The sequence below is a fragment of the Protopterus annectens genome, chromosome 11.part0, assembly GCF_019279795.1.
Source record: "Protopterus annectens isolate FY-2018-M chromosome 11.part0, PAN1.0, whole genome shotgun sequence".
Taxonomy (NCBI): domain Eukaryota; kingdom Metazoa; phylum Chordata; order Ceratodontiformes; family Protopteridae; genus Protopterus; species Protopterus annectens.
The window spans coordinates 198,783,010-198,805,227 of NC_056745.1; the positions used below are offsets into that span (position 1 = coordinate 198,783,010).

At 37.8% G+C, this 22,218-nt stretch overlaps 1 protein-coding gene across 2 annotated transcripts in view; it reads left to right on the top strand.

Annotated features, from left to right (window-relative positions):
* The window catches only part of WASHC1 (WASH complex subunit 1), a 1,004,726-nt gene that overhangs the window by 956,067 nt on the left and 26,441 nt on the right, over positions 1 to 22,218 (top strand). The window lies entirely within an intron of this gene.

A 22,218-nucleotide genomic window follows, 5' to 3' on the forward strand; every position in this document is an offset into this window, starting at 1 on the left:
TCCTAATATCAGAAATGTGTTCATGTATACGTTCACGAAATTTTCTTTGAGTTTTTTCAACATAAAAACAATTACATGATTTGCAAAGAGCCAAGTACACAATACCAACGGTGTTACAATCACAGTAAAAATGTGTCCCAAGGTACCATTCACAAAAAACTTATCAAGTTCAATAACAAATTTGCATTGGTTACAGCAACCACATTTATAAGTACCTTTTCGTTTAACTAGATTGGAAGGTACTGTAGATGGCAAAACCTCAAAAAGTTCCTTAAAACGTCTTCCTCTTCTGTAAACCATTTTTACACCATGTTTGAAATTCTCCTTAAACTCATTATAACAAGTAAAAATATGCCAGTGAGTACTCAAAATTTTGTACACTGGCAAAATTTCAAGGGAATAAGTGGTGATGAATGGGCGTGCCTTCGCTGAAGGTTGGGCGTCGGGCAGTCAACTCAGTACCATAAAAATCGACTACCAATCATTAGCGGACCGGAGTTCTGCTGTGGCGACCCCTAACTGGGAAAAGCCGAAAAGACAAACAAACAAACAATGGACAAGGTATAATCCCTACCAGGAGCACTATTATTTTTTAAGGATGTTAAGGTCACATTTTTACCAGAGGTGTGTAACAAAAGAGGCAAAAAAACTTTACACATTTTAAATTTGATTTCTTGAAATGTTCTGTTAATTAAATCTCTAGGATATCCCCTTGATAAAAACTTATCTGTCAAAACAGCTGCCTCACTTACAAAGGTTTCAGCTACCATAATCATCCAGGTAAGACGAACAAACTGCGCCTTTACAATGCCATTCTTCTGAAAAGAAGAGTGGCAACTATCAAAATGTAGAAAGCTATTGGAGTATGTAGGCTTTCTGTAAATATTACTGACAAATCTGCTATTATCAACATTTTTAAATAGATGGACATCCAAGTAAGCTGCATCAGTAGTACTGAAGTTATAAGTGAAGCTAAGAAATGGGGTAGTCTGATTCATGTAATCAATAAACTGTCGTAATCCATGCTCAGAACCCTTCCAAAAAATAATGATGTCTTCCAGGTAATGCATATATAGACACCAAGGTGGAGATGGTCCAAAATGGCTAAAAATTATTTTTTTCTCTCATTGTGGCATGAAAATCTTTACAAAAATGGGGGAGCAAGCTACCCCCATAGCAACACCTTTTTTCTGCAGAAAATAGTGCCCATCGATAAAAACAAAATTGTTCTTAAGCACAAGTTCCATTAAAAGGTCTAACACATTAATGTCATTGTTACAGAAACCACATTCAGTCAAAAAAATCATGACACTATTTGAGACCAACATCATGCAGTATCACATTAAATAAATTTACCACATCAACTGTACAAAATATAATTCCTTCATCAAATTCCACCCGAGACATCTTACTCAAAAAATTCCATGAGTCTCTACAAATATGTGGATATGTTCCTAAAACATTCTTTAATTTAATATCCACATAACTAGCCAGGGGATGGGTTCTAGACCTAGAAGCATTAACTATCGGTCTTAGGAGAGGATCCCTTATACTCTTATGTATCTTAGGTAATCCAAATATGGAAGGTGTAATAGGAAATTTAACATGTAAAAATAACCACAAATTCATATCAATTTGTTCCTGGTCCCTCATGTCCTGTAAAATCCAGTCAATTCTCCCACATGCTATGTTGACCATATTCAAAGAAATTTCTTCATAAAAATCAAGGTCATAAAGATGAAGGAACATCTTGTTTAAATAATCCACAACATTCATTATAACAACCCCCCTTCTCTGGTTTCATAACACATAAAAGACCTGTTTTTGCATAGCTGTAACAAAATGTCGTTCTCACTTGCAGAAAGGATTCTTAACTATGCTCTTCTTGTTTAAAAATGACCTAAATTCAAATTCACAAAGTTTTTCACAGATAAGTAAAGGTGCTACCAGCGGGGAAATCATTTGAAAATCATACAAAACACCAAAGATGACTTTTTTATTTATGATTATACAGACAATAACTTTGATTCTACCCTTGCTGATCTGCTATTGAAAGGTTTTAATTTTGTTCCAACCACCTGTTTAAAAATTGATGGCTTAATTATTGACTTAAAGCTCTTTTTATGTAAAATTAATTTTAAATTCTTATTTAAAGAGAAAATTCAACTTGATTTTCATGTTGGTTGTTTGAATGGGTTGCAAACTGTTAGGAGGAGCAGAACCTTTAACCCCCGCTGGCAGCACCTTTACTTATCTTTGAAAAACTTTGTGAATTGGAATTTAGGTCATTTTTTTTAAACGACAAGATGAGTGTAGTTAAGAACCTTTCCGCAGGTGAGAACGACCTTTTGTAACAGCTATGCAGAAATGGGTCTTTACGTGTTATGAAGCCAGTAAAGGGGGGGGGGGGTTGTTATAATGAGTGTTGTTGATTATTTAAACAAGATGTTCCTTCATCTGTATGACCTTGATTTTTATGAAGAAATTTATCTGAATATGGTCAACATAGCATATGGTAGAATTGACTGGATTTTTACAGGATATGGTGGATCAGGGACAAATTGATATGGATTTGTGGTTATTATTACATGTTAAATTTCCTGTCACACCTTCCATATTTGGATTACCTAAGATAAATAAGAGTATCAGGGATCCTCCCCTAAGACCAGTAGTTAATGCTTCTAGGTCTAGAACCCATCTGCTGGCTAGTTATGTGGATATTAAATTGAAGAATGTTTTAAGAACATATCCACATACTTGTAGAGACTCGTGGGATTTTTTGAGTAAGGTGTCCCAGGTGGAATTTGATGAAGGAATTATATTTTGTACAGTTGATGTGGTACATGTATTTAATGAGATACTGCATGATGTTGGTCTCGAATGGTTTCATGATTTTTTGACTGAATGTGGTTTCTGTAACAATGACATTAATGTGTTGGACCTTTTAATGGAACTTGTGCTTAAGAACAATTTTGTTTTTATCAATGGGCACTATTTTCTGCAACAAAAGGTGTTGCTATGGGGGCAGCTTGCACCCCAGTTTTTGCAAATATTTTCATGCTACAATGAGAGAAAAAATTAATTTTAGCCATTTTGGATCATCTCCACCTTGGTGACTATATATGCATTACCTGGAAGACATCATTATTTTTAGGAAGGGTTCTCAACATGGATTACAACAGTTTATTGATTACAAATTTAAATGGACTACCCCTTTTCTTAGCTTCACTTATAAATTGACTACTACTAATATAGCTTACTTGGATGTCCATCTATTTAAAGATGTTGATAATAGTAAATTTGTCAGAAAGCCTACGTACTCTAATAGCTTTCTACATTTTGATAGTTGTCACCCTTCTTTTCAAGAGAATGGCACTGTAAAGGCCCAGTTTGTTCATCTTACTAGGATGATTACGGTAGATGAAACCTTTGCAAGTGAGGCAGCAGTTTTGACAGATATGTTTTTATCAAGGGGATATCCTAGCGATTTAATTGACAGAACATTTCAGGAAATCAAATTTAAAAGGGGTGAAGTTTTTTTTGCCTTCTTTATTACACATCTCTGGTAAAAATGTGACCTAACCATCCTTAAAAAAAATAATAATGTTTCTGGTAGGGATTATACCTTGTCCTTTATCACCACTTATTCCCCTGAAAGTTTGCTAGTGTACAAAAGTTTGAGTACTCACTGGTATATTTTTGTTTGTTATAATGAGTGTAAGGAGATTTTCAAACATGGTGTAAAAATGGTTTACAGAAGTGGAAGATGTTTTAAGGAATTTTTTGAGGTTTTGCCATCTGTAGTACCTTCCAATCTAGTTAAAAGAAAGGGTACCCATAAATGTGGTTATTGTAACCAATGTAAATTTATTATTGAACTTGATAAGGTTTTTGTGCATTTTAACATCTCTATAGTTGTTATGCATATTTATAGTGGTTATAGGTATTTGACTGAATTTGTGGCTGATTCTTTAAATGTTTTTCTTAGTCACATGGTTGTTTGGAGGGTTATTTAAATGGATGTTTTTGAATTGTTATCACAGTTTCTGAAGAAGTCTTTGGCTGTACTCTGACAAAAGCGCTTAAACTTTGAATAAGTTATACTTGTCCTGGTTCCTGTGTTGTTGCCTTATTTCCTAATTGCAAATTACTGACAAAACCACATTTATTGTGTTAATGTACTCCAATCCCTACAACCCTTCATTCCTCTGTCATCCCTTTATACTCCTTAGCAGCTGATGGATACTGCTTATTTCTTCCCTTTGAACGTTATGTATGTGTTACTTTGTTGAAATATGTGTTGTTTGGAGTAAAATATGAAAAATTCAGCTTTTTTCTGTAAATTATTTCTGCTTACAACAATTGAATATTTTATAGTTGTTAGCTAGTTACTGAAAAAGTGGAGATGTTATCAATTCTCCACATCATTTCTGTAGGAGCTGTAGTGCCCTCTGTTTGTATTTCTAAGCCTGTATGGCAGCAGTCTATGACCAAAGTGTGTATATGGTATCTATACATCTTACGACCATGCTTCCTTTTTCATTTATGTTTTATTTTTCGTTTCCCTGTGCTTCCAGTGATGCAAGGTTCCTGGCCCTACCAACCATCATACAAGCATTAATCTCCTTTGTAATTTATGGCTTCTTTGGGGTAAACAACAGTGTGATCAGAGGCAGAGCTAACACACTGGAGACAGTGTGGAGGTATTTTTTGCATGTGCCATAAGTAAGCACTCCATAGCATGCAGCGTGTCAGTGTTGAGATGGAAATGTATGTTGCTATACACATGTCATCTACTTATGAGGACTTTTGTGTGACTTCCATTAATGTACCATGGACATAAAAGTTCCCGTCAAGACGCTCATTTCCTTTGTATAGTGTGCCAGGGGGATACCTAGATGCTACATGTGAGATTCGTAAAATATTTGTCTCCAGAACATTGCAGGAGCGAAAAAATAAATTAATCTTGAAGGGAATCTGTGGGAGCCCTGAGGTTTAGATAGATTTTCCTCTCCTGCTTGCTGTACAAGTGCCCCACAGGTCTCCCCTCCCACAAAAACGTTATTTTCTGTTGTCCAAGACCAACAAGCAGCTGATGGGGATTTGCAGCTTGATGAGTATGTGGCTTTTGATCCTTCAGCTAGGAAGAGAGTCAGTAGTTTTTATTTAGAAAAAGATTTATCCTAGAGTCCAGGCCTCCTATTCCTCTAGATCTCTCTGAACCTTTTCTGTGGTTGTAGACTGGGAGATGATTATGAGGGCAGTATTAAAGGACATGGTAAGATGGGTGTACAGTTTTCCTTCTCATTTTCTAGGGCAGGAACAGAAGGACCATTTACCTCAATTTCTGCTCCTTCTTTGGACCCTGTTTTGATATCCAGTGCTTCAAAGCCATTTGTTCCACTGCCAACCATATCATCATCACAGATTCCAACCTTTGAGTTTGGTGCAAATTCATTCCATGTCTGTAACTGCACCTCCATGTTTTTTAGTGATGAAGGGCACAGACCATCTGTTTGTGTTGACCCTAATACCCTTGAGAACTTTGTTGGTCTATATCATGTCATTGTTCAACACCTTTATATCAAACCCTTCCTCAGCATCAACTTCATTCCTGTTATTGGGATTGATGATATCCCTTTTGATGTCAAGTATTTTGGTACTGATAGCAAGGGTCTACCATTTCCTTGGTACTGAATCTCTTGATGCTGCTTGCGCAGGATTAGGAAGTGATTTAAGGCAACCCTACAGGTTGTATGACATCTATTGGTTTGATACTATCTTTGTCTCCAACCTTGGATAAACCTCTGTCTAGTGGTTTAGCCTGATCATCTTCCCCTGATACAGGCAGGGGAATTGAAAACCAGCACAAGAACAAATCAGAAGTCTCCAATCCTCTTTACTGTCGTACCAGTCACCATCCCCAGAGCATTGACAGGAAGAAGAGGTATAAAAGAAAACATCTAGACTCTCTCATGGAGTTTCTCCATCCCAGATATTGATTTAAAGTGTTGGCTTCCCCACTATATCCCCAGCTACTCTGAATTTGGGAACAACTTAGAGTTAGTGAGACATTGGGGGTCATGGCCAACTGACCCTGTCTTCAGGAATGAGGACATTTTGCAGGAAACTTTCCAGTCTTCCCCAACAGCCTCCTGGGTGGTTTTCCTGCAGACCACCACATTGTTTCATTGATTGTAAAGAATTCTTCTCAAGAGTCAGATATGATGGTGTCTAACTCTGGGACACTGGATAATATCTTCTGCCTCCACAAGGATTGTGAATGCTGCAGTAAGACTGCCTTAGCTGACATGGCTGTAGTCACCGCTGCTCACAGAAAATAGCCTTCCAAATGGAGCCCTGTAGTTTCTTGCTGATAAGGTGTTTATGTATTAGACCACATTAGAAAGCATGTGTATGTCGGGCATCTTTTCTGCATATGACATATGTGCAGCAGCAGCTTGGGCTACTCCCCATACCTATATTACTCATTACAAATTGGGTCTGGTCTCCAGAGGTAGAGCATCATTTGGTTCAGCTGTGCTGAAAAATATCCTTCCTTGAGTCCACCAGGGATTTTAGGTAGCTGGGGACTCTGGCCCATCAGTTGAGGATAGAATGAAAACTGACAAAAATCAGATAAAGAAGTTATGTACTCACCATAATGTTCCATCTGTGTTGTCCATTTTCATTCTTCCTTAACTCCCCACCTACCAACCCTCATCCTTTCTAAACTTCTAGAAGAATGAGTTTGTATAAGATGCTACTGTCCCTTATATTGCACTCCAGATATGGACTCCCTATATTTCTCTGTATGTGTATTCTTCTTTGCACCTTATATATATATATATATATATATATATATATATATATATATATATATATATCCAAAAAAGTTCAACCAAGGCACAAAAACCACCAAGTAATTGCAAAAGTGCCAAGGGACACGAAAAACGCCCCCCAGATAACAATAAAAGGATGTTTATTCAGCCAAAGGAACGTCACACTAAGCACATTAACACTTCACAATATACAGTACATTTTAGTTCGTAAAAACTTCATCAAATATGGACTAACAACATAAAATATGCATATATATCTCCTGTATTTCCATAATTAACAATCAATTAAGCAGAACGAACCAAATTTAAAGGGAAACTCTTCATTAAAAACTTCATGAAATGTGTGTATGTATATGCATGTTTCATTTGTATAAAAATGAATAAAATCCACTTTAAACCTGTTAAAAACTTAAAATTAATAGTAATAATAACTATCTTTATAAAATAGTACTTAAAATAAAATAAAATCATAAGTCAATTAATTATATGTATGCACATATTATTCCTTATGTTAATCCTCCATCTTGTGGCGAAGAGCTAGTACTACAAGTAAGTTGTAGTTGGGCATAAAAAGCAACTTCTTACTCATGTACTCCTTTCATAAAAAGAGTTTGCTATTTAAAAAAAGGCTAAAAAATTAAATATATGTGTAAAAAGAAGGTGTTTGAAACCATTTAAAACAACTGTATCTTATCTTTTACAATTTAGCAGCTGTTGATTTTAATAGGGGAGTTATGGAAATATTCTCAATCAAGCCTGGTAATACATTTGCTTGTAAGGTCACTTGCCACCATAGCTCCCTGTATTCAGTACTTTCTTCCCACAATCCCCCTTTTTATATCCTTCTTAACCCTTTCTAAAACAAAAAAAAAGTAGTGGGCATTTGTACATATTTGTTGGTGTTTGTATAAAGCGTTAGTCTCCTTTTTAGTACGTATGTCATAATAATGCTCATATATTCTTTTCTTTAATTTCCTTTCAGTCTTTCCCACGTAAAAACAACAGCATATTTGACATACTGCTAAATATATTAGACCACTAGAGTCACAATTATAAAAGTATTTTCCTTTTATTACCAGGTCCCTACCTTCTAAAACTATGTTTTCCTTATTGTATACATAAATACATTATGAACAGTATCCACATTTGTATGTTCCATTCCTTCTCGTACTTTTGTTCACTTGCCCATAGTCAATTTCTGTTAATTTCTTCAGGTTGTGGGAATTTTTACAGACAATTTTTACATTTTCCTTTGATATTTTTTCTAAATCTGTAAAACTTGTAAACCTTTTCCACTCAGATTCCATGACATTTCTTATCATGTTGGCACTAGCATTATATTTCAATACTAGTGCCTTTCCGAAATTCTCTTCCTCATATTGTTTATTTCATTTTCAAAATTAACCCCTAAAATGGGTTTAAACCTATCTATTCTCCCTTCCCATACTTCCTTCTTTGTTCAGTCATGGAATCAGGATATTTCCTAGCCTTAAACATAATCTCTAAAGTCTCCACCTCCTTCTCAAAATCTTTATCAAGCAAAGTCATCCTGTATGAGCTTGCAGATTGACCTTTCACTATTTTGACCTTTCACTGTTTTCTTTTTATAGTGCAAAGGATGTGCACTATTAAAGTGCAGATAAGAATTTGAAAAGGTATTTTTCCTATATACTTTGGAATTAAGTTTATTATTTTCTTTATATATCTCCACATCCAAGTATTGTAATCTTTCTTGGGAGACTTTATATGTGATTTCTAAAAAAGAGGTACTGTTGTTTAAAAATCCTAATAATTCTTGTATTTTCCCATACGGACCAACCCATAAAATACATATATCATCTAAAAACCTTCTATACATAGACCAGCATTCCTTATAAATAGATTTTAAAACTATTTTTTCTTCCCATCTAGCCAGGATTAGGTTCACGTAGGTAGGGGGTGCATGTTGCCCCCATCACCACTCTTTTTGTTTAATGGTAAAATTCACCTTTAAAATGTATAAAATTACATTTTAAAACCAATTCCATCAACTGAAAGCATGTCAAACAGTCATTGTGTGTCAAGTCTTTTTCATTAAAAATAATTTCCTCTAATAATTTAATACCTTCTGTATGAGGAATACTAGAAAAAGGTCTACCACATCAATGGTTAAAACTACATGTCATCCCTGAATAGATCGCCTTTTAGTTCTTTTAAAGAATCCCATGAATCCCTCAAAATATTTTTTCTCTTTAACCAAATACTTTTTAATATGGAATCAATGTATTTATCCAAAGGTAACGTTTTCGATCCTTCTCATGAGACTATAGGTCTCAGAGATGGGTCTAAACCATCTTTGTGTATTTTGGGGATTCCAAATATAGAGGGAATTTTTGGTTTGTCCACCTTTAAAAAAATGTAATTTTTTTGGTCTTTTAAACCTTCCAGTAACATATCTTCTAAGGCCAGATCTATTCTTCTATAAGCTATGTTAATTTCATTCATTGACACGCTAGTATATTTACTAGTATCCATTAAAATGTCATTAATTTTACCTTCATGTATCAAATTATCCATTAGTACTTTTCCCCCTCCCTTGTTGGGTTTCATAACCCTTGTATATTTGTTATTCCTCAGGTCGTGTAAAACTTTGTTTGCATTGGTATCCAAATTTGTCCTATATTTTACCTTAGAAAAACCTTTCCTTATTTCTTTTTCCACAGTAAGTTCAAATTTTTTGAGCTGAGGATGTAAGTGAGGGTTAAAAACACATTTTTTCTTTAATTCACTGCACTGGTTAGTACCCTTGTCCTGTGGGAAGAATAATTCTAAATTAATTTTTCTTGTAAGCATCTTCATGTCCATTACACTTTTGGCTAGATCTCCCTTTCTTAATGGTTTGAACTTCATACCCCTAGATAGAAGGCTAAAATGTTCATTTTCCAACTCGATTTCACTGAAGTTGTATATGCTATAACCATCTTTAATAAATCTATGTGCATTATTTTCATCCTACTTAATCATGTTTTTGTCACTTTCCAAGTCGGGGTGAGGGATACTTAAAATATTTAGTATCCCCTCCCAAAAAAATTCTGGTTTTGATAATAATTGTTATTGTCCATGTTCTTAATTCTTTCATATCTATTCAAGGGTGGGGCTTCATTAAACTCATCTAATTCATTCATACATTCCCTATTTGTACATCTTTGTTTTGATCTACCTCATTCACCTGATTCCCTCCATCAAATTCCCAGGTCTTCTAAACATACTTAGGTTTGGGATAACTCAGTTTATTTTTATATTCATTTAAATCCCTGTCTAACTTCTTCAATTTCCTTTTTACTAAGTGGTCACATTTCTCGTCAATTTCAGCCATTATATTATAATATTTATTTTGTTCGGTAGGAATGGAGTGAATTAAATCATCTTTAATACAACCATTTAAAGCCTCTATGTCCTTGTGTAATTCAAATTTCAACCTATCATTTTCTTTAACCATAGCCTTAAGAATGTCGAGTCCACATATGTTAAATATATCCAAAAGCTCATTGTGAAAATCACTATCAGGTATTGCATTGTTAGGATATTTCTATAACCTTAATCCTTTTGGGACAATACCCTCCAAAATACATTGTTTTAGATATGAATTCTCAATATCTAAAGTCCTGTATTTATTTAGTAGTTTAGACAGTTTTTGTAGTTTAATGTTGTAGGAGTCATTAACTGGTGCAGGTTCAAATGTTGTAGATGTAAATTTGCTAGTAAAACTAACCTGCAACCAGTCCTTCACGTCCGTCTTTTTATTATTAGTAGTTTGTACAAATGTCCGGTTTGTTCGTCTGTCCCTTTCCTTTAAACCATTTGCCAGTGCTGCCAAGAATGTCCGTTGCTGTTGACCTAAAGGTATAATGGAAGATCCACTTCCTGACCATTTCATTTTCCAAGTTTGAATCTTTGAAAATCCATGGTGTACAATTAAAGTTTGTTCCTTCAGAAACTAACACTCCATTACCCTCCCTGAGCATTTGTTGACTGGAAGCAGTGTTAGTTTTGCGTGGTTTTGAGCCGGTGAGAGAAATAACTTCCTGGTTCCGCCTCTCTCAAACACTGGCCACCAGTTCAGCCATAGATTGGCTGAGTGGGGTAAGGAGGTCTACCATTTTTGAAAGTTGGCCAATCAACTTTCTGGCCTGCCCAAGCTCCTCCTTAGTACCCCTTCCTTTGCTCTCTAGGCTGGTTTCCGCATCCAGGACAAAAATCCACAAATAAATCCAAAAAAGTTCATCCGAGGCACAAAAAACACCAAGTAATTGCAAAAGTGCCAAGGGACATGAAAAAACGCCACCCAGACAATAAAAGGATGTTTATTCAGCCAAAGGAATGTCACACTAAGCACAGTAATGCTTCACAATATACAATATGTTTTCGTTCGTAAAAACTTCATCAGATGTTTACGAAAAACATAAAGCACACATATATATATATCCTCCTAGATTTCCATAATTAAGAATCAATTAAGTGGAACAAACCAAATTTAAAGGGAAACTCTTCATTAAAAACTTCATGAAATGTATGTATTTATATGTATGTGTTTCATTTGTTTGTATAGGTTCATAGGTAGGTACTAGGCTATCTGTTCAAAGGCACAGAATGTGTTGGCTTTCGCCGCCCCCTTAGATTAGTTCCCTGTGCCTCTGTCCAGCAGAGCCACTGAAGTGATCCCCGAGGTAAACTTTCTGTTTCCCATCCACTCGTCAAGGTTTCTTTTGAAGAGTGTTAGTGAGGGGCTCTGCCTAATGTAGATTGGGATCTTGTTCCAAAGCATGGGAAGTCTCTGGGACAGGAATCTATCCCTCCAGCACATCCTATTTATTGTTGTGGTGAGGTTTAGATCCCTAGAATGTGTGGCTCGAAGGGGTAAGGTTTTCTTTAGGTGGAGCATGTCCATCAGTTCTGGGTTGGACATGGCCTTGTATGTCAGGCAGAGATCACCACTGAGTAGGCAGTATGCAACCGAGTACAGCTGTAGTTTCTTCAATCGAGCTGCATAGGGCATCTGTTTGAGGCCAGTGATCCTCTTTGTGAGGTACTTCTGTGGTCTTTCCAGCTGTCGCAGGTGTCTTGTAAGGTACATCCCAAATGGGGCATTGTACTCTGATGGGTCTGAAGAGTGATGAGTAGAGGGGCACAATGACCTCTTCTGATCTGGATGTGAATCCTTTTGTGACTAGGTGGGCCACGTAGAAGGATTTTCTAACCACTTTGGCAATGTGATTGTCAAAGGTGAGATTACTATCTACTTGGGTCCCCATATCCCTTATTACATCTTTTCAGTATTTAGGGGACTACCACCTATGTGGTAGTTTGTGGTTACTTTGTTTTTTCCAAAGGGGATGACACTGCACTTTTTGGCATTTAGCTTGAGGCCATGATTTTGACACTAGGAATCCGTGTCAGTGAGACCCTTTTGGAGGAAGTCTGTGCCAGCCGGAGAGTCAGTTATAGCCCCTAGTTTGCAGTTGTCTGCAAACTTGGTCAGCCATAGTCCTCCTGTGCTTGTCTGTACCTCTGAGAAGTATATGCCAAACAGGAGGAGTCCTAGGACTGAGCCCTGGGGAATGCCACTTGTAACCGGTTTAGAGTCGGACCTAGCTGCTGCAACTCTCACCATGTGGGTTCTGTCCGTGAGCCAGTTGGCAACCCATCTTGTGATGTAGGGGTTTATGTTCAGGCTGGTGAGCTTGTCTATAATACCAGAATGGGGAATGTTGTCGAAGGCCTTAGCGAGCTCTAGGTAGGCTGTGTGTGTACCACCTTTCCCTCGTCTATAGCCTTGGTAATTGTCCCAAAGAAGTTTAGGAGGCAAGATCTGCCCTTAACAAAGCCGAACAGGGTAGAGTCCAGTGTTTGGAGGCTCCCAATGTCTCTGTTAATGAGTTCCATGATGATGAGCTCCGTAGCCTTGCAGACCAAGCTAGTCAGGCTTATAGAGCGATAGTTCCCGGAGTCTGTTGTGGCTCCACCTTTGCGGAGTGGAATAACTGTTGCTGTGTGCCACTCTATGGGTACATAGCCTGTGGAGAGGCTGAGTTTGAACAGTGTGTTTAGGTGAGGGGTTAGTTTGTCTTTGAGCTCGTGTAGGACGCAGCCTGGGAAACCTTCCTGTCCCATTGATGCTGTGTTTTTGGCTTTGGAGAGGGCTGTTTTAACCTGAGTGTCTGTGATTTCAGAGACTCTACATTCTTCTGGTATGTTTATGGGCCCTTTTGGGGGTGAGAGGGGGGTGAAGTTTGCACTGAACCTGACTGCCAGGATGTTGGCGATATTGGTCGGTTCAGTTTATTTTGTGCCATTCTGCACTAACTGTGAGCAGATCTGAGCATTGCCACTTAGATTCTTGACATAGCTAAAGAATGCCTTGTGGTTATATTTGGAGTCCTTGGCAATTTTACTTTCAAAGCTTGCCTTGGATGATTTTATGAGGGATTGTAGTTTCTTGCTGATACTGATCAGGGATGTCTTCCCTCCTTGGGATTTTACTCTTTTCTGTACTAGTTTCCTCCTTCTATTGTATAGCTTGTTTATGGCAGGAGTCCACCAGACTGGTTTCCTTTTCTTGAAGGCGTGAGTCTTGGTTTTGCTTGGGATGGCATGATCCATGGATTTTGCAGCTTGGACAGCATTATCCTTCAGCATGGGGGCTTTGAAACTTTCTACCTTGGTCTTAAGTAACGTGAAGTTTGCTTTTGAAAAGTTTTTCACTGTGGTTTTTCTTGTCCGGGGGTGGGGGCAGAATGTGGATATCCAAAGTGATTTGTTTATGGTCATATCTAACCAGCGAGGGGTTGACCTTCAGTGTGGAACACCGGTCACCCATGTTGGTGGTGAACCAGGTCCAATATGTCGTCACCTCTGGTGGGAGTGTTGACCAGTTGAACCAGGGCGTTTGAGTTTATAAATTCTAGGAAATGTTGGGCAAGGGAGTTAGTACTTGAGTAGTTCTCCCAGTTAATGTTTGGGTAATTGAAATCACCCAATATTAGGGTGTTTGGTAGGACCTTTGTTTCCCATTGTTTCCAGAAACATGGAATGGGGGTCCTGGGACATGGTGGGTGATTTGTAGCAAGCTACAATTTGAATTGCAGTTTTGCCTGTTGTTAGTTGCACGTGAATGATCTCTGAAGCATCGTGCTGTGCCACTAACCTGGAGATGTGGGTATCCTTGATGAATATGGATATGCCCCCACCTTTTGTATTTCGGTTTGGGTTCTGTGGCCAAAATGTATGGTATGAGTTGTAGCCTGGTAGTGCTGGGGTGCTCTCTGGAGCCTTAAACCAGATTTCTGTTACTGCACATATATTGATTTTCTCTATACTAAGGAGTGCCTTGAGTGCATGCATTTTGAGGTTTAGACATCTGGCATTGAGTAGCATTCAGCTCAGTTTTTTGTTACTTGTGCTATTTACGGCGGTGGGTTTGTCTTTTGAGCATTGCCTAAAAAAGGCACTATGGGGGTGGCAAGAGCCTTGGTCAGTATTCGAAAGCCTTAGGGTGACAGGTGCAAGCCGTCTCTAGTGAAGCAGAGTGGCTTGTCGAGCATGTCATCCCAGGCACACAGACACTGTATACCTTTCAATGACACCAGAAACTTAGCCAATTGTTGAAATCGAGAATTTTTTCTTTATACCGTGGTATCATTCTTGGTGAGGGCAGGATGCTATTCAGGGTCAGGGTCATACCGGCCTGGGCTACGTGATCAGAGAGCTCTTCCATGTCTCTTTCCGTGTAGTCCAGGGAGGTATGGCTCAGGTCATTCACACTAACATGGACAATGACAGTCATATCTGTACTTGTTCTGGAGTGACCAGAGTGCTTGTGTTATGTGACGGATCCTGGCACCCGACAGGCAGCTAACAGAAACCTTCTCCTTATTCAGCCTAGTGAGTGGGACGTAAGTGTGCCTGACTATAGAGTCACCTATTACTAGTATGTTGGGTATGTTATTTTGCCTTAAGGACTGTGATTGCATGGCACACTGGTTTTGTGAAGTATGTGTTTCATGGTTTGTGTTGGGGGGGTGGCGGTTTGCTTTGGAGGTCTCTGTTGGTTTTGCAGATTTTTATTTAGAGCCTCTGAGTATGTTTTCATGTATTTATGTGTGTTTTTTTCCAGTGCTGCTTTAATAGGTCTATGTGAGACTGGTGGTGTGATGCAAGTAATTCCCTTCTCCTCTTGACTGTCTGATCCAGTCTTGGGTTGAGAGAGCTTAGCCTCCAGTTTGGCTGAATAATTGCATCTCTCGCATGTATTAGTGTTTGGTGGTAGGAGAAGGGGGGTTGTCTGTGTACATGAGGCAGTTGTAACATTGCCTGAAAATGCCCAGATTCACCAGTTGGACTGGAGAGTACATCTGAAACTGCCCTTTGGATATGCCTGGATAGGTACAGTGAACTGTTTTACTGGATGGCTGGTAAGGTCTAATAAAGAGCCTTGTCATTCTGTACAGTACAGGAGGGTCTAGTGCTAGGGTTTATAAGTGCTTGCTGTAAGTTTTGAGCAAGTGCTGGGCTGAGAAATGAATGGTTTGAGTGCTTAAGTTGAAAGTTTGTCTAGTTCCAAAGGAAAAATTGAAGAGGAGACTTTGTGGAGTTGGGAATAGTTTTACCCTAGCTAACCAGCGCTGCCCAGCATGCAAAACCGGGCAAATACAGTATTTATAGCAGGAAAATGAAAGAGAGAGAAATTAGCCCAAAATGGCGAATAAACCACTAATTTCTGGGCTGAAACCACTCCTCCAGGGACAGATAGGCTGCTCAAAGCTCCCCTCTCTCACAGGTGAACAGAGAACTTCGTTCTCTCCAAGTAAGGATATGGGCAAACACAGAAATTTGTAACACAGCCCTGAATTCAGCACTAACCTAAAAATTATATATATATATATATATATATATATATATATATATATATATATATATATTTTTTTTTTTTTTTTAGAAAATAAAGCAGATACACTCAAAACACTTTAAATGCACAGAAAAGGATACTTATTGTTATATATTGCATATCAGAAAAAAAATCCTTTTTTTAATGGTCTGAAGAAGTCAACGGTTAGGTGGTGAAAGCGCTTACCTTTATTAAAAGTCTTAGGATTTTTAAAGCCGTGCTTCGTTCAACCGTTTTGCTTTTTGTTTCACTGCTTTATGCTTGTATAGTCAGTTGCTCGTTTATCCGTTGGGTGATTTGTTTTATCTGGGCGTTTCTCAAAAATTGCTATGATTGGATTAAGAGGAGGGTTGAAGGTACTTTTCTTTTTGAAAAGGTTTTCAGTTGGATGTCCAACTGTACTCTTGTCATTGGAAAAATAAACTTGAAAATTCAGTTTCCTGGTAAACAATTTTAATTCAATATTAAGTCCAGTAGATGGAATTTGAGATTGGGAATGAATTTAAACCCTTTACTAAGTAGTGAAAAGTGTTCCCAAGAAAATTATCTGAGGTTGTTGTTGAAGTAGTTGTTGCTTCTCTTCAACCCCTGGCCCCTCCCTCTTTCTTTGCCCCAGCCCAAGTGGGGTTCTTGTGGTAAAAAAATCTTCCTGATGGTTTTTGTTGTGGCTCTCGATCTTCTCTGATGGCCACACCACATCTTATTTGCTGCTGCTATTATTTATGTGATAAATCCAAAAAATTATATTTCAATGTTGTGGAGACAGTTTTACTTTTTTAGGATATAAATGAGGATAAAACAAAGGCTGTAGCAGTAAACTGTGCTCCCATACAATAATTGGTTTAGCAGTACTTACATTTATTGAGATGTGATGAGATAAATGCTTGCAGCTAGGATTGTGTTGGTGTAGTTTGTTTTCATTTATAAGATCTAAGGGTCACTGATGACTTTATTTTACTTCTGCTAAGGCCAAGGTCTAGGATTACTAATTTATAGTTAAATCCATCTGGCTGATTTGGAAGTCCACCTGCCCCCTTTCACCTAACATTTGGTTAGAATTAAACATAGCTTTTAAAAACCACGGGCGCCATTTTTAAATTCCATTGCAGCTGTCCAGTCCCTCTGAGTTGTGTACTCCAAGAGTACGTGTGTTTTCATTCTGAGGAAGTGAAAACCTGCTTTTTTCTCCATTTACAGCCTAGTATGTGAGTGAAACTGTATTGGTTGCCTTAAAAGGTCCAGTAGATGTTTTAAAATCTGATATTGCTCTTTGTACTATACTTTGATATTTATGTATTTACCAGTAAGGACATTAGAACTTGGTAAATAGAAATAATAAGACGAAGCATTTCTGTGCATTACAAAGTGAATTACTTGGTCAGTGCTTATCTCTAAAAAGCTTGAAAGGGTGTAATTCAGCTATATTATTCAGCTGTAGCACTTGTAGTAGAACAGTTTTGCTTGTAGACCTTAATACTCCTACTATAGCTGAAAATCATCATTGACCTGTTTTAAGAAGATCTAGTGCAACAGAATTTACATATTGTACGCCTCACAGCAAGAGGTTCTCCAGTTCGATCCTCGGCTGGGGTGTCTTCTGTGCTTAGTCTGCATGCCATCCCTGTGGTTGCGTGGGTTTCCTCCGGGTGCTTTGGTGTCCTCCCACATCCCAAAGACATGCTGTAGGTGGACTGGACACTCTAAATTGGCCCTAGGTGTGAGTGCGTGCATGTGTGCGCCTTCTGTGGAAGGTTGGGTGCCAGGCTGGCAACTCGACAACGTAAAAAACTCCACTGCCAATCATGAGCAGACAGGTGATCCGCTGTGGTGATCCCTAACCGGGAAAAGCCAAAAGAAGAAGAAGACCTCAATTACTGTTAACATTTCTCTTAACTGTCTTATTTTGTTGTAAGATAAGAAGGTCTAGGGAAATAGGTTTTAAGTTCAGTATTGCATGTGTCTTAAACTACTGTTGTGTGGTTCTAATTTGCTTATACCTTCCTTCCCTGTACTGATAACCCTCTGATTTCTTTTTTCCTCTCCATAGTAACTTTAACTGTAGATTTCACACTGAACCTGTGACCTACTCCCTGATCACTACAGTGGCTTGTTCCTCACGCTATATTTTCTTCAAGCAGGACTTCCAGATATATACAGTGCATGCAAGGAAAACTTTATGTAGGCCAAAGTTATGAACTATTATTACTGCTCATTAGAAAATAGTCACTGTAACTAGCAAGTACAACGCCAGGGCCATCATCTGCTTGCTTTCTCCCATACCAAGTTAAGTCTCATCCCTCCCTGTTTCTGTTCATCTACATTAATTTAAGGTTGTTGATTTCTTGGCAAATACCCTAAACTCTGTCTCCCTACCACATAGGTAATACTGTTGTAGTCAATTACATAAACAAAACAATGGCTAATATTTTGTGTTAAATGTTCTACTATGGAGGTTTGAGTTCCACAGAGCTTAGGAACCTACCTTGATCTTAGGGTCGCTGATAAGTTTATTTTACTCCTGCTAAGACCAAGGTACTACAGTTTGACCTGTCTGCACTCAGGTTCACGCTGCTCCCCTACCCCCAAATTCCACCCACCCCTCTACACTTGCATTTATTTTAAACAAGCCTGTCCAATTAACTCTTCTAATCAGTCCTGATATAGTATACTGCCCAAACCCTATCTGTATACTAATTACTCCACCATCACCTGACTGTATTCTCCCCAGTTTGTTACTCTCTCAAACATCATTCCTAGCGTTTATCTTCATTAACTACCAATAGTAACTTACTCATACAAACACCATACCCTTACCTAACCATAGTCTAGTCCACAAAAAAAAAAGTAAAAATAACCACTGAATTCAACTCTTTAAACACCTACTGAGTTAGCTCACTGCCAGACTCTGTGTACACATTAACTACACTTTATAACCATACTTTATAACTATACTTTATAACTAAAGTGCACACACTAACCATATTTTATAATGTTACCACCACACTACATTAGCACATAACTAAAATGTTATCCCACTACAGCACTCGTAACACTCTCACTAGCAGCTCATCTAAACTCTTACCACTCCCAGCTAAATATCCAGCTATCCCATCATGAAATTCCAGCTCCATGCCCACATCAAATAAAACACATATACTTCGAGATATCTCCTGACATATACAAGTGCAAACTGCTTGACCACTTCTTTTCTACCATAACACCCCTTCAGGGCTCACCACACATCTCCCCCAGGTATGATAAATACATAACCAAATTCCTTAATACTCATGTAAGCATAGCACCCCATTTTGCAATTAGTGGTGATGTCCATCCAAACCCTGGTCTCACAACCTTCACACCCAAACTTACAAACACATTTTTCCCCTGCCTCAAAGTACTCCAGACCTACCTAGAAAGGGATCTGATATGTTACTACTAAACATAAATATCAGAAGCATCTTAAATAAAATTCAGGAACTACACTATACACTGCCCTCTCTCATCAGATATAGCACTATTAACAGAAACCTGGCTGAAACCAAATATTGATGACACTGAAATTATACCTCCAGGTTTACAGTATTCTTAGGGCAGACAGAAAGGCTAAAAGAGATGGACGAATAGCATTATTATGTAAAAATAACCTCATATTGCAACCATTAGAGCTAACCAGCACAGATTTCAATAATGTTGAAATATTCTAAACCAAACTGAAAATTAATTCCAAAAAATACTTGGTCATGGGATGTATATTCCACCTGGCAATAACCTGACCACTGTAGAGCATATCCTCCACTGGACATCAGAAACATTACCACAGTAAGGAATCATCATGGGTTGGGTGATTTTAAAACAGACTGGCTCACTTGTAATTCAAACAAAAAACACTGTAGCAGGCTCCAAACCTTTTGTGTAGTCCATGATATGTAAAATAACTGTTGAAATATCCTGACACAAACAATTCCACAAGAAGTTCAGGCTCCAAACTTTGTTTAATGGTCCAGGATATATATATAAAAAAACTGTTAAAATGCCACAGCACAAACAATTCCACAACAAGTTAAGCGCTTGCACTTAGGTCTATCTCAAGCTTCATCAGAACATGGAATAAAATCAGTCAGCCACTTTTAAACAAATTCAAAAATTGTCAGCCAATAGTACCATCTCATGCATAATTAATTAAATAAATTCATTCCCCTGCATTATTTAAAGCCATAGTAAAGTGTATGCTGTAGTAGTCCCTTGTGTTAAAACAGTAGCAACCAAGGTGAATACACATATTCTAGCTGCCATAATAAAATACATACTGTCGTGAATCCTTGTTTTAAAACAATAACAAACAAAGTGAATGCATATACTCTTTCCTTTTCAAACGTTTAGCTGCCCTTAATTTAAGGACACTGTTAATACTAACATGATCATTCAGTCCCAGTCTTTTAGTTGAATCCAGCCTAAGCTGCCAGTATAGTTCTTTTTATTCTAAAAGGGCTTCCCACAGTCCACCCCTTGTATCTGGTTTAACTTGTTCAAGTACAGAGAACTTGAAAATACAATTCTTACAGTCTTTCTTGTGTCTAAATAAAGCATTTGTGTCTTTTTTCTGGGAGATCTCATACAAGTGCTCATATAGTCTTCTTTTCAATGGTGTCTCTGTCTTGCCTATATAAAAACTAAGGCATGTGTGACAGACGCTGATGTACACAACCTCTTTGCTGTTGCAATTAAAATGCTCCTTAAATTTCATTTTAAACTTTCTGGATGGGATACTAATACTTTCCTGCTCTAGAATGCTACTACATTGTTGACAAAAACCACACTTACATGTTCCCCCTTTCTTGTGGGGGTCTAACTGTACTTTTATCACTACCATGGTTTTCCAGCATTTCCTTTAAATTCATATCTCTCTTTTTAATAAATGTCAGTACTTATGGAATCATTTTGCTGGTTTCGCTATTTATAACCAAAAGTTTCCAGTACTTCCTAATGATCTCGATTTCACTGGAATAAAATGTGTGTGTGTGTGTGTGTGTGTGTGTATAAATGCCATTTCATAATTCAGCCCTTTATTTTCCATATTATGATTAATTTGTGGTAAATTTTTCCCTAAAATTGGGTCATATTTTCCTTTCCTCCCTTGGTTCACTTCTTTCATCAATTGGTTAATCAAGTTGTCAGGGTACCCCCTCTCTAAGAAGAACCTCTTCATCACCTTCATTTCCTCCAAGAAAACCCAGTCATCACTGCACATCTTTGATGCCCTAATTAATTGCCCCTTAATAATACCCTTCTTTTGATTATAGGGTTGCTCACTCTCAAAATGTAAATAGGAGTTTGAGTGTGAGTTTTTTTGGAAAATCTTGGAATGAAATTTCTTCTCTTCCCTAACCTTATATATGGTCACATCTAAATAATTAATAAATTCTTGTGAAGTGTGCCAAGTGAATTTCAAAAAGGAAGTTGTAGTCCCAATATATTCCAAGGGTTTCCATCCCCTTCCAGAAAAGGCAAATATCGTCTAAAAATCTAGTGTATAAGGAAATGTAATTATTCCAAGGGGTTTCGAAAATGAACTTTCTCTCCCAATAATATAAAACCAGGATTGCATACGGGGGGGGGGGGGCAACATGGCAACACCTTTCTCTTGTTTATAATATTCCCCTGCAAAACTCATGAAATTATTTTTCAATATTAATTCCATAAATTAAGTTGACAAGTTCCTCTGTTCATTAGTCAAATAACTTATTTTAATCAAAAGGTCCCTTTTTGTTTCAATAGTTTACCTTTTGGTGCTTTTTTCTGCTTCTAACTTGTAATTCAAAGAATCCCAGAAATCATGTAAACCTGCATGGTTTTACCCAAATTATTCAATGTCCTACTAGAATAGATAAAACCTCAAATAGGCAGTCCATCCTAGACTGGACTCTTAACTAGTAAACCAACCCACTCACAACATAGGATCATAGGAAGTTACTAGGCTAATTGCCATGTTCTACCCTTATTTCTACACTCAGCACCTAATGCCCATGTCCAAGTGGGACACAGGTGGAACACCCAGGGTGAATTTATGGTTACCCATCTAATCATCCAGATTGTGTTTGAAGAGGTCCAATGAGATGCTCTGTTTGATATGAAGTGGGAGTCTGTTCCAAAGGTGTGGTAACCTCTGGGAGACAAGTTTGTCCCCCCAGCATGTTCTATTAATGTCACATATCAGGATAAGGTCTTTAGTACCATTTGACTTGTGGATATACAGCATTTCCAATAAAGCAGGGTCAGAGATTGTCTTATATGCAAGGCAGAGATTGCCTCTAAGTAGTCTGTATGAAACAGAATAAAATGACAGTGATTTTAGATGATCCACATAGAACAGAAGCTGAAAACCTTGAATTTTTCTTGTGAGGAACTGTTGTGGTTTCTCCAATTGCTGCAGGTGCTTGGAAAGGTACATACCAA